The sequence below is a fragment of the Lepidochelys kempii genome, chromosome 26, assembly GCF_965140265.1.
Source record: "Lepidochelys kempii isolate rLepKem1 chromosome 26, rLepKem1.hap2, whole genome shotgun sequence".
Lineage (NCBI taxonomy): Eukaryota > Metazoa > Chordata > Testudines > Cheloniidae > Lepidochelys > Lepidochelys kempii.
The window spans coordinates 8,876,666-8,889,461 of NC_133281.1; the positions used below are offsets into that span (position 1 = coordinate 8,876,666).

General features: G+C 41.5%; 1 protein-coding gene across 6 annotated transcripts in view; it reads right to left on the reverse strand.

Annotated features, from left to right (window-relative positions):
• LRRTM4 (leucine rich repeat transmembrane neuronal 4) overlaps positions 1-12,796 on the reverse strand; it is a 405,463-nt gene that overhangs the window by 4,112 nt on the left and 388,555 nt on the right. The window lies entirely within an intron of this gene.

Below are 12,796 nucleotides of genomic sequence, written 5' to 3' on the forward strand. Positions count from 1 at the left end.
TCCCAAGGCCTATTCTAGATCCCCTCTCTCCCTTTTATTTGAATTCCTTGGTAAGCATCTTTCCATACCCTGGCATAACAAACGAAGAATTTTAAAAATACCCCATACTTTTAAACGTTAATCCTAAAAACTAATATAATTAATAGCAAAACATTAGATACAAATCTTTTCCTATCTGCCTTTGCAAGTAATTTAATAATCTGCAGGAGATGAGCTGATCAAATTGAAAAAAGCCTGCTCCATGGGGATGGGGGAGAATCTACAGGAAATACAAGTTACAGTTTATTCCGGTCGTGCTAAAGCTAAACTCACCACAGCTGGAGATATGCTATCTTGTAACAAATACTTCTTTATAGTCCCTTCCAAGCTTTAAATGAAGAGCACAGAGCCAGTTCATCATGACTTTTCATTGCATGGTATACTTCTTCTAGACAGGTATGAAAATGCAGTGCATCTCAGAGCTATTAATGCTAATTATAACTTTTATTGTGGTAGAATGAATGTGACACGCTGTACCTCAGAATAGCACCCTGTACCCCTTTATTCATCCTTCATATATTAATGTGATATTTCATACACATATGCCATGTCAGATATCATATGAAAGGTCATGATCTGCCGAAACCACATGTTCTGTCAAAATATGTGTATTATTAGTGTGTATGATGTTATGAAATTCTGTTGTATGGTTGTTACTGAAATATGCTGTACATTTGCTAGGGACATACAAAGGACCCCCGCCCAGGAGGGTGTTCAATGACCATTAATCAGCAGAAGAGTTGTAATCAAGGGATTTACAATTCAATGAGGGCTGCCCAAGCACCACACAATTGGGACTGCTCAACTCTATGACTCAAAAAGAAAAGGAGAACTTGTGGCACTTTAGAGACTAACAAATTTATTTGACCATAAAGCTTTTGTGAGCTGCAGCTCACTTCATCGGATGCATTCTATGACTCAGTTGCACAAGACAACACCAGGGGGATTGCTCAACCCAGTGACTCAACAAAGCCCACCAGGACATGTCTGGGCAACTGTCTTCTAGGCACATGGACTAAGGATATAAAAAGGGGTACAGTGGCAACATGTCTTGGCCTTTCTCCTCCCCCACCTACGCTGGAAGCAACAAGAACGCTGAGAAGATGAAAACTTCAGCTGAGCAGACTGGTCCAGGCCTGTGTATTGAGACCTGTAACATCCAGTGGGGTGAGAACATTGCTTGATCTAAATACTGCCTAGTGTAATAAGATTTAAGATTTAGAACGTGCGCTTATCTTTTATTTTCTTTGGTAACTATCTCTGACCTTTTATGCCTACCACTTATAATCACTTAAAATCTATCTTTCTCCAGTTCATAAATTTGTTTTATACTTTACCTAAAACAGTGTATTTTGCTTGAAGTGCTTGAGAAATCTCAGTTTAAAAAAGCTGGTGCACGTCCTCTCCACACTGAGGGAGGGGAAGACTGGGTAATAAACGTACAGTGGTCAGGCTTCTGACCAGAGCAAGATGGTGCAGCTCTGGGGTTCAAGGCTGTGGAGCTGGGGAGAATTGGCTGGTGCCTTTCTCGGAGTGGCTCTGGGAGCATTCATGCAATCCAGCTGCGTGTGGGGCTCTACATGCTGTTGTGCAGAGTGATAACCGCACCTGGTCACTAGCAAAGCATTGTGGTCACAGCTGCTTGTCACTAGCAAAGCATTGTGAGAGACAGCACAGGCTGGAGAGTTAAGGGGGCACCGTGGTAGCCCAATTCCAGGTTGCCCCCCCCCCCCCCCCGGGGGATCCCATCACAACGAGTTCCTCCTGCATTCAAATCTAATAGGTAGTAGTTTTGTCCTTTTCCTCTACAGAATGCTGAAGGGACTCCAAGACACTCCCAGTTGTTATTCAACTGACAACTTTTTCATCTTAAATGCACCAGTGCAAAAATCTAGCCACTCAGAAGACTTTGAAGGCACAGCCGAGATCACTTATGTACCAAATTGAGCCCTGAGGTCAGCAGATACAATTCTCATTTGAACTGGGATTTGCACCATTTTACAACCGTGTTTGAATTTGTCCATAGCTTTTAAGGTGGGTCTTTATGATACAAGAAAAGCCAAGGACTGCTCGTTTTCGGTAGACCTTTGTGATTGAGGTCCTGTGCTTTACAGTAATAATATACAGTACATTAACCACCTGGATCCCCCTGTGTACATCATTGTTTATTCCCCCTTCTCCACACAAGAGTTAAAAGAATCAGAATCACAGTAATATCCCTAAATGGCATTTAAATTAAATGGCATTTTCCTTGTCAACCAGTTCTCAGTACTTTTCCAAACCATCCCTTGATCAATTCAAGGTGTTTTCTCTCTTCAGCTGACAGGAACAATGCCAGTTAAAGAAACAGTTTTGCACATTCCTGAGATCCCACTGAGAGCTTGTCTAAACTGAGGATTTTTGCAATGATGTAGCTGATTTTCATTTACACTAGGATCCCTTTACACTGCTGCGTTAGCTTACATTTATTCCCATTCCGAGGCTTCTTTACACTGACCGAGTGGTATGAAGAGACCTCCGTGCAAATGAGAATAAGGCCTGTAAGTACTTTTCAGAGAATGGGCCTGATTGTGTAAACTGTCAGTCATATGGGCAGTCCCTATTGAGGTGACTAGTTGTAGGACTGTTCATGTACAAGGAAAATTTGGCAGGATCAGACCTTATTATGCGTAATGCTGAATAGTGTTGAGGAAATTGGTCATTTTAAAACAAGTTGAAGCTATTAGATTTTCTATTTAAGCACCAGATGGGAACTTGATCTAAATTCCCATACAAGGAATTGATAAACATATTAAATCCAGTCTCCAGAATAACGAATATCTTGCTTCATTAAAAGAGTAAGGAAAGATTTATGGTTAAGGCAGCAGACTAGGACACAGGAGAATTAGCTTCCGTTGCTGGCTTCTGCCATAGCCTTTCACAAGTCACTTAATCTACTTTACACAACAGTTCCCACACTGTAAAATGGGGAAAATGCTACTTAAACTTAATGCTACTTAAACTTAAATGCTACTTAGACTGTAAACTTTTTGGGGCAGAGATGTCTGTACAGTGCCAAGTTCAATGGAACACCTACCTCAGTTGGGGTCTTTCTCACCTGAAGTACAGACCACACCCACTCTAGGTCTCCTTCAACCACCATGCTTCATTATACTGTTCCAGCCGGCCCGTGTCCTGTGGTGCTCTTTAGATATTTACAAGTCCCAGCCATATCGCCGACTTGCTTCTCAAGGAAGGGAGCAGTGCTAGCAGCCATTACTGCCTTTCTTCCGGCCCTCTGCTTCCCCCTTTCCAGGGCTTCCTTCCTCTCCGTTCATCTGTTCCCAGCTCCTGGGGTTGCCTCCCCCTCTAATTAGCACTTCAGCTGTAGCTCCACTTGTTAATTGATTCTCTAATTAGGCCCCAATTAACCTATATTGCTAGGGATTTGAGTGACAGTGCTGAGTCAGCTTCTGACTCAGCACGCTGGTTACAGGCCTCTAGATTGCTACTGCAAAACAAATAAACTACAATTTAATCATTCAAAGCGCAAAAACAGGTTACTATAAATACTGTAATAAACACAATAGTACCTAACATTTCTACAACACTTTGCATCTGAGGATTTCAGAGCCCTTTACAAAGGAAGACAAATATGATGTTAGTCTCACTGGGCAGATGAGTAAACTGAGGCACAGAGCGGATACTTGAAAGGAAATCAATGACAAAGGCAAGAACAAAATTTTTATATCCTAGCCGCTAGGCCTATGTTCTATTTGTTGTACCACTCTGCCGCCAGTAATTGCTGCAATTCAGGCTACAAAAGTTTCTAAATTTGGCTTTGGAACATAGCAAATTGTAATGAAGACAAACAGTTGCTTAGGTAGGAGTACAACAGATACAGAAAGTGCTTCTTTCTTTTATGATGAATCATAATATCCATTCAGTCTTTGGCTAAGTGTACTCTTTCATTATTACACTCTAGGACAGCCCAGTCCAGTAGACTGCGTGAGACAGAGACATAGAATGAAAGATGATGAGATATTTGTCACAAGACCATTCGCCAGTACATATCTGTTAGCCATCGTTTCTAAACGAATTATTTCCTTTTCTAAAAGTTGTACTGTCCAATAATATTTATTTTCGTTTAAACTGATAGTTTATTTAATATAGGGAAATAAAAGTACCTTAAAATGAAATATACTCCGATGTCACTGAGATTTATAGACGACAACTTTTTTCCAGTTAATCTTTGTACTCAGAAGGGATAATCTAACTTCATTTTAAATGTTTTTGTATAAGGCCAAATACAGTCCCTGAAGTGTTGCAAATAGTTGATTAAGTCAATGAATGAGGTGCTATCTGTTCTTCGAAGTAAGCTTTGACTCTATCAGCCAAAAACATATTATGCTAGAAGCACTAAGTATTCAGAAAGGTTTTCAGCTAATGGGCTGTATTAATTAGCTGGTATTAACTTCTGAAGTCTTCACCTCTGTAGATCTTCCCACTAAATGGTCTAAACATTGCTGTCTTAACAGCCACCCACTTGAAACAAACATTCCATTACAAGCAAAATTTACATAAACCTGTATCTGAGGGATTAACATAAAAGATTCAGTGGGAGAAATTTAGGAATGCAAATCTTCCCTTTCAAAGTGAAATTAACATTGGAGAGGTTAATGGCTCGACATCCTCATGGCTGAATAACAACTGCACTAAAACAAGCAGAACAAAGCTGAGTGTACCTGACACCAAATGAAATTCTGGAGCAGCATTAAACATATGTTTCTCAGGGCTTCATGCTTGTTCAGTTTTCTCTTGAATGCTCAATAGTGAGCCTGATTCTCCACTGGGTTGGGCCCCAGTTCATGAGAGCATGTAAGCACATATTTAAGTTCACCCCTATTCAACAAAGCACTTAAGCATGTGGTCGAACTTTGATGAATACGAATGGACGGCAGAATTCGGAAGCTGCACAGATTTTATGGGGGCATAACTCTGTTGAACTGGAATTTTCCTTGGCAAAGAACTGCTAAAACAGAATGTAAAATCTGGGCCAATAGTTTTGCTTACCTACCTCAGAGAGCTGCCAAGCGAGTGAAATACCTAACGTGTAAAGTGCTGTGATGAAAAGCGTATGATGCTAGTGCTACCGGTCTAATGAGAAAAGACTTATTTGAAAATTCTTTCAAAGGCTAGAATTCAACGTGGGCTCACTCTTTCTACAGCAGGGTGCCGCTAATTAACATAATTAATAATCAGTCACTCCCAATGATGTTTAGATAAGGAGGTGCCCTTGGTAAGAGCTGATGTGAGGAGGTAGGGAGCACTGCAGTAAAAGTGAAAAGTTTGTTTTTACACAGCCCACAAAAATACAAAACTAAATCTTCACCTTCATCAGCTATCACTTGTCCATGTTTTAGGGCCTGATCTGGTGCCCACTGAACTCAATGAGAGTGTTTTCATTGGCTTTAGTGGGCTTTGGATTGGAAATTCAAAAACACAGGGGAAAAAAAAGCCACCGTGGCTCAATAGCCATGTAAAAGAAGCAGTGAGAGATAAAGAGGTATATTTTAAAAAGTGGAAGTCAAATCCTAGTGAGGTAAATAGAAAGGAGCATAAACACTGCCAAATTAAGTGTAAAAACGTAACAAGAAAAGCCAAAAAGGAGTTTGAAGAACAGCTAGCCAAAACCTCAAAAGGTAATAACAAAATGTTTTTAAGGACATCAGAAGCAAGAAGCCTGCTAAACAACCAGTGGTGCTCCTGGACCATCGAGATACAAAAGGAGCACTTAAAGACAATAAAGTCATTGCAGAGAAACTAAATGAATTCTTTGCTTCAGTCTTCACAGCTGAGGATGTTAGGGAGATTCCCAAATCTGAGCCATCCTTTGTAGGTGACAAATCTGAGGAATTGTCATAGATTGAAGTGTCATTAGAGGAGGTGTTGGAATTAATTGAAAAAAGAAAAGGAGTACTTGTGGCACCTTAGAGACTAACCAATTTATTTGAGCATAAGCTTTTGTGAGCTACAGCTCACTTCATCGGATGCATACTGTGGAAAGTGTAGATGATCTTTTTATACACACAAACCATGAAAAAATACCTCCCCCCACCCCACTCTCCTGCTGGTAATATCTTATCTGAAGTGATCACTCTCCTTACAATGTGTATGATAATCAAGTTGGGCCATTTCCAGCACAAATCCAGGTTTTCTCCCCCCCTCCCCCCAAACCCCACTCTCCTGTTGGTAATAGCTTATCTAAAGTGACCACTCTCCTTACAATGTGTATGATAATCAAGGTGGGCCATTTCCAGCACAAATTCAGGGTTTAACAAGAATGTCGGGGGGAGGGGGGGAGGTAGGAAAAAACAAGGGGAAATAGGTTACCTTGCATAATGACTTAGCCACTCCCAGTCTCTAAGATCTTCTACACTTTCCACAGTATGCATCCGATGAAGTGAGCTGTAGCTCACGAAAGCTTATGCTCAGATAAATTGGTTAGTCTCTAAGGTGCCACAAGTACTCCTTTTCTTTTTGTGAATACAGACTAACACGGCTGTTACTCTGAAACCTGGAATTAATTGAGAAACTTAACAGTAACAAGTCACTGGGACCAGATGGCATTCACCCAAGAGTTCTGAAAGAACTCAAATGTGAAATTGTGGAACTATTAACTGTGGTTTGTAACCTGTCCTTTAACTCAGCTTCTGTACCCAATGACTGGAAGACAGCTAATGTAACACCAATATTTTAAAAGGGCTCTAGAGGTGATCCCGGCAACTACAGACCAGTAAGTCTAACGTCAGTACTGGACAAATTAGCTGAAACAATAGTTAAGAATAAAATGTCAGACACATAGAAGAACATAAATTGTTGGGCAAAAGTCAACATGGTTTCTGTAAAGGGAAACCATGCCTTACTAATCTACTAGAGTTCTTTGAAGCGGTCAACAAACATGTGGACAAGGGGGAATCCAGTGGACATAGTGTACTTAGATTTCCAGAAAGCCTTTGACAAGGTCCCTCACCAAAGGCTCTTAAGTAAATTAAGTTGTCATGAGATAAGAGGGAAGATCCTCTCATGGATTGAGAACTGGTTAAAAGACAGGGAACAAAGGGTAGGAATAAATGGTACATTTTCAGAATGGAGAGGGGTACCAAGTGGTGTTCCCCAAGGGTCAGTCCTAGGACCAGTCCTATTCAACTTATTCATGAATGATCTGGAGAAAGGGCTGAACAGTGAGGTGAGAAAGTTTGGAACTTCAAAAAGATCTCACAAAACTAAGTGACTGGGCAACAAAATGGCAAATGCAATTTAATATGGATAAATGTAAAGTAATGCATATTGGAAAAAATAACCCCAATTATACATACAATATGATGGGGGCTAATTTAGCTACAACTAATCAGGAAAGAGATCTTGGAGTCATCGTGGATAGTTCTCTGAAGACATCCACGCAGTGTGCAGCGGCAGTCAAAAAAGCAAACGGGATGTTAGGAATCATTAAAAAAAGGGATAGAGAATAAGACGAAGAATCTCTTATTGCCCTTATATAAATCCATGATATGCCCACATCTTGAATCCTGCATACTGATGTGGTCTCCTCATCTCAAAAAAGATATACTGGCAGAGAAGGGCAACTAAAATGATTAGGGGTTTGGAATGGGTCCCATATGAGGAGAGATTAAAGAGGCTTGGACTTTTTAGCTTAGAAAAGAGGAGACTAAGGAGGGATATGATAGAGGTCTATAAAATCATGAGTGGTGTGGAGAAAGTGAATAAGGAAAAGTTATTTACTTGTTCCCAGAATATAAGAAATAGGGGCCACCAAATGAAATTAACGGGCAGCAGGTTTAAAACAAATAAAAGGAATTTCTTCTTCACACAGCACACAGTCAACCTGTTGAACTCCTTGCCCGAGGAGGTTGTGAAGGCTAGGACTATAACAGGGTTTAAAAGAGAACTAGATAAACTCATAGAGGTTAAGTCCATTAATGGCTATTAGCCAGGATGGGTAAGAAATGATGTCCCTAGCCTCTTTTTGTCAGAGGGTGGAGCTGGATGGCAGGAGAGAGATCACTTGATCATAACCTGTTAGGTTCACTCCCTCTAGGGCACCTGGCATTGGCCACTGTCGGCAGACAGGATACTGGGCTGGCTGGACCTTTTGTCTGACTCAGTATGGCCATTCTTATGAACCTTGTTGAATAGCCACATGTTGAATATCCACATCCACATTGTAAATCCATGCTCTTTCTTTTCCTCTTTTAGTACATTACCCAAACTTGATTCTGCAAAATGGTCAGGGTGGTAGACTTGGGAGATCCGCCTTCAAGTCCCTTCCCTGCCATAGACTTCCTGTGTGATCTTGGACAGGCCACCTAATCTCTCTGTGCATCAGTTCCCCCATCTGTGAATAGGGGATAATAGCACTTTTCTACCTAACAGGGGTGTTGTGTGGATACATACACTAAAGATTGTGACAGGTTTCAGAGTAGCAGCCGTGTTAGTCTGTATCCGCAAAAAGAAAATGAGTACTTGTGGCACCTTAAAGACTAACAAATTTATTTGAGCATAAGCTAGCTCACGAAAGCTTATGCTCAAATAAATTTGTTCGTCTCTAAGGTGCCACAAGTACTCATTTTCTTTTTGAAGATTGTGAGGCACGGATATATCACATTGCTGAGAATAAGATAAGTTACTTAAGACAGATAGGAAGTTATGCCCTTTCTGAAAATCAGTAAGGTGTCTCAATTTGGACATCCAAAAATCGAGATACCTTGAATCACTAGTTACTTTGGAAAATTTGGGTCTTGTAGTTAATTATATGGGCAGAACTATAATTTAATAATTTCCAGTACTGTTTGCTCATGTGCCTAAATTAGAAAATAAACACTTTTTAAAAAAATATTCCCAGACCTGGTCCTCTCACTCAGGTGGAATAGCTCAATGGCCATCCCATTGAGTTTTCTTCTGCAGAAAACAAAAATAAAGCATGAAAGTTCTCAGCCAGGTGAGTGCTCTGGTTGCCTGCACCATAGCGCTTTGCAGTTAAGATAAACCCAATTTGCACTTCATTTGTTTCCTAAACAGGTATTTATCTAATGGTACTTGTTGAACAAACAACATTAAAAAGAAAAGGAGTACTTGTGGCACCTTAGAGACTAACCAATTTATTTGAGCATGAGCTTTCGTGAGCTACAGCTCACTTCATCGGATGCGTACCGTGGAAACTGCAGCAGACATTATATACACACAGAGATCATGAAACAATATCTCCTCCCACCCCACTGTCCTGCTGGTAATAGCTTATCTAAAGTGATCATCAAGTTGGGCCATTTCCAGCACAAATCCAGGTTTTCTTACCCTCCACCCCCCACACACAAACTCACTCTCCTGCTGGTAATAGCCCATCCAAAGTGACAACTCTCTTCACAATGTGCATGATAATCAAGGTGGGCCATTTCCTGCACAAATCCAGGTTCTCTCACCCCCTCACCCCCCTCCAAAAACCACACACACAAACTCACTATCCTGCTGGTAATAGTTCATCCAAAGTGACCACTCTCCCTGCAACGTGCATGGTAATCAAGGTGGGCCATGTCCAGCACAAATCCAGGCTTTCTCACCCCCCCCCCTTTTTTTCCGGGGACACACACACACACACACACAAACTCACTCTCCTGCTGGCAATAGCTCATCCAAACTGACCACTCTCCAAGTTTAAATCCAAGTTTAACCAGAACGTCTGGGGGGTGGGGGGTAGGAAAAAACAAGGGGAAATAGGCTACCTTGCATAATGACTTAGCCACTCCAAGTCTCTATTTAAGCCTAAATTAATAGTATCCAATTTGCAAATGAATTCCAATTCAGCAGTTTCTCGCTGGAGTCTGGATTTGAAGTTTTTTTGTTTTAAGATAGCGACCTTCATGTCTGTGATTGCGTGACCAGAGAGATTGAAGTGTTCTCCGACTGGTTTATGAATGTTATAATTCTTGACATCTGATTTGTGTCCATTTATTCTTTTACGTAGAGACTGTCCAGTTTGACCAATGTAAATGGCAGAGGGGCATTGCTGGCACATGATGGCACATATCACATTGGTGGATGTGCAGGTGAACGAGCCTCTGATAGTGTGGCTGATGTTATTAGGCCCTGTGATGGTGTCCCCTGAATAGATATGTGGGCACAGTTGGCAACGGGCTTTGTTGCAAGGATAAGTTCCTGGGTTAGTGGTTCTGTTGTGTGGTATGTGGTTGTTGGTGAGTATTTGCTTCAGGTTGCGGGGCTGTCTGTAGGCAAGGACTGGCCTGTCTCCCAAGACTTGTGAGAGTGTTGGGTCATCCTTCAGGACAGGTTGTAGATCCTTAATAATGCGTTGGAGGGGTTTTAGTTGGGGGCTGAAGGTGACGGCTAGTGGCGTTCTGTTATTTTCTTTGTTAGGCCTGTCCTGTAGTAGGTGACTTCTGGGAACTCTTCTGGCTCTATCAATCTGTTTCTTCACTTCCGCAGGTGGCTATTGTAGTTGTAAGAAAGCTTGACAGAGATCTTGTAGGTGTTTGTCTCTGTCTGAGGGGTTGGAGCAAATGCGGTTGTATCGCAGAGCTTGGCTGTAGACGATGGATCGTGTGGTGTGGTCAGGGTGAAAGCTGGAGGCATGTCAAACTTGGATTTAAACTTGGAGAGTGGTCAGGTTGGATGAGCTATTGCCAGCAGGAGAGTGAGTTTGTGTGTGTGTCCCCGGGAAAAAAGGGGGGGGGGATGAGAAAGCCTGGATTTGTGCTGGACATGGCCCACCTTGATTACCATGCACATTGTAGGGAGAGTGGTCACTTTGGATGAGCTATTACCAGCAGGAGAGTGAGTTTGTGTGTGTATGGGGGTGGGGAGGGGTGAGAAAACCTGGATTTGTGCTGGAAATGGCCCACCTTGATTATCATGCACATTGTAGGGAGAGTGGTCACTTTGGATGAGCTATTACCAGCAGGATAGTGAGTTTGTGTGTGTGATTTTTGGAGAGGGGTGAGGGGGTGAGAGAACCTGGATTTGTGCAGGAAATGGCCCACCTTGATTATCATGCACATTGTGAAGAGAGTTGTCACTTTGGATGGGCTTACCAGCAGGAGAGTGAGTTTGTGTGTGGGGTGAGAAAACCTGGATTTGTGCTGGAAATGGCCCAACTTGATGATCACTTTAGATAAGCTATTACCAGCAGGACAGTGGGGTGGGAGGAGGTATTGTTTCATGATCTATGTGTGTATATAATGTCTGCTGCAGTTTCCATGGTACGCATCCGATGAAGTGAGCTGTAGCTCACGAAAGCTCATGCTCAAATAAATTGGTTAGTCTCTAAGGTGCCACAAGTACTCCTTTTCTTTTTGCAAATACAGACTAACACGGCTGTTACTCTGAAACAACATTAAGTTAACCCTTAAAGTTATGTGTATCCATAATTCCTGAACACACAGACATTGGAATTATGGAGGTAATATTTTCTCATTTGCGCTAATATTTAGCCTCTGAACACAATGGTTTTGTTACTGAATTAATATGTCTGCTGTTAAATCTACTTCAGAGCACATTTTATACTGTATATCATTTAACGTAAAAAATAATAAGCAAGATATGAAGTCATAGTTTTAGGATTAGTGGAATACACAGCTTCACCTAAAAGATAAATTGATTAAATACATTAGCCAGATATAATTGATATCGGAAATTTTAATGAATTTCATGCTGTTGAAAGATGATGAGTTGAAAGCCCTGGAAACTCGCTTTGGAACTGATTCAGGGAAGCATTTAGGCATGTGCTTAAGTTGAAGCATATACTTAAAACCCCTTAAAGTAAATGGGACTATATAGAATAAGAGAGTTATACAAATGTGGGCTGGCAGGACCCCATAAGGTAGCTAGTCCATTCTCCTGCACTGAGGCAGTATGAAGTATATCTAGGGCACTGACATGAACAATCAGTCCCATTTCAAAGAGCACTAGCTCAAAGCACTCCAACAAACTGTGAATGTACATCAGCAGTCTGCACACAGGCAGTTAGAGCATAACAGGCTAGTGCAGGGTAGGTTCGCTTCCCAGTTTACTGCGGCCTGGTTGTTCATGTAGAAAAGCCCTCAGAGCACACTTAATAGTTTTCCAGAGCCAGGGCCTTTACCCGCAGAACAGGTGCAAGCTTCCACGGCACTGCCAGTGTGCTCCAGTTGTGACCCCCAAGGTCCAGCACAGGTGAAAGAGTGATTTAGGACTTAATCCAAAGCCCAGTGAAGTGAATGGAAAGATTTCCATCGATTTCAGTGGGCTCTGAAACAGGCCCTTTGTCCACAGATTTCAGCCCTTGGACTTCCTGCTGAGTCTGCCAACTGCTAAGAGCCATCACATCTCTAACCACCTTACATTCCAAGGGTAAGGCACATTGCAGCTGTGCCTTTGCAAATACACACAAAAAGCAGAGCTACACCTTATACATATAGTATATAAAATTATATAAACCCGTGCACACATATATACACACAGAGATCCCATTTTCAGTTACTGTAAACAAAACAAAACAACAAAAATAGTTTTCAACCCTCTCCCCCTCTCTCCCAAAATCTACTGACATTTTCTGTAGAAAAACCCATTTGGATTTTAAAAAAAAAATCTGCATTTTATTTTAAAAATCAAATGAAAAATTGTGACTAGCTCTACGAGGAAGTGCCAGAAGTCTCATGAGAAACCCTGTTCATGGAAAATATCTCAGCCAAGGGGATGTGCATGAATT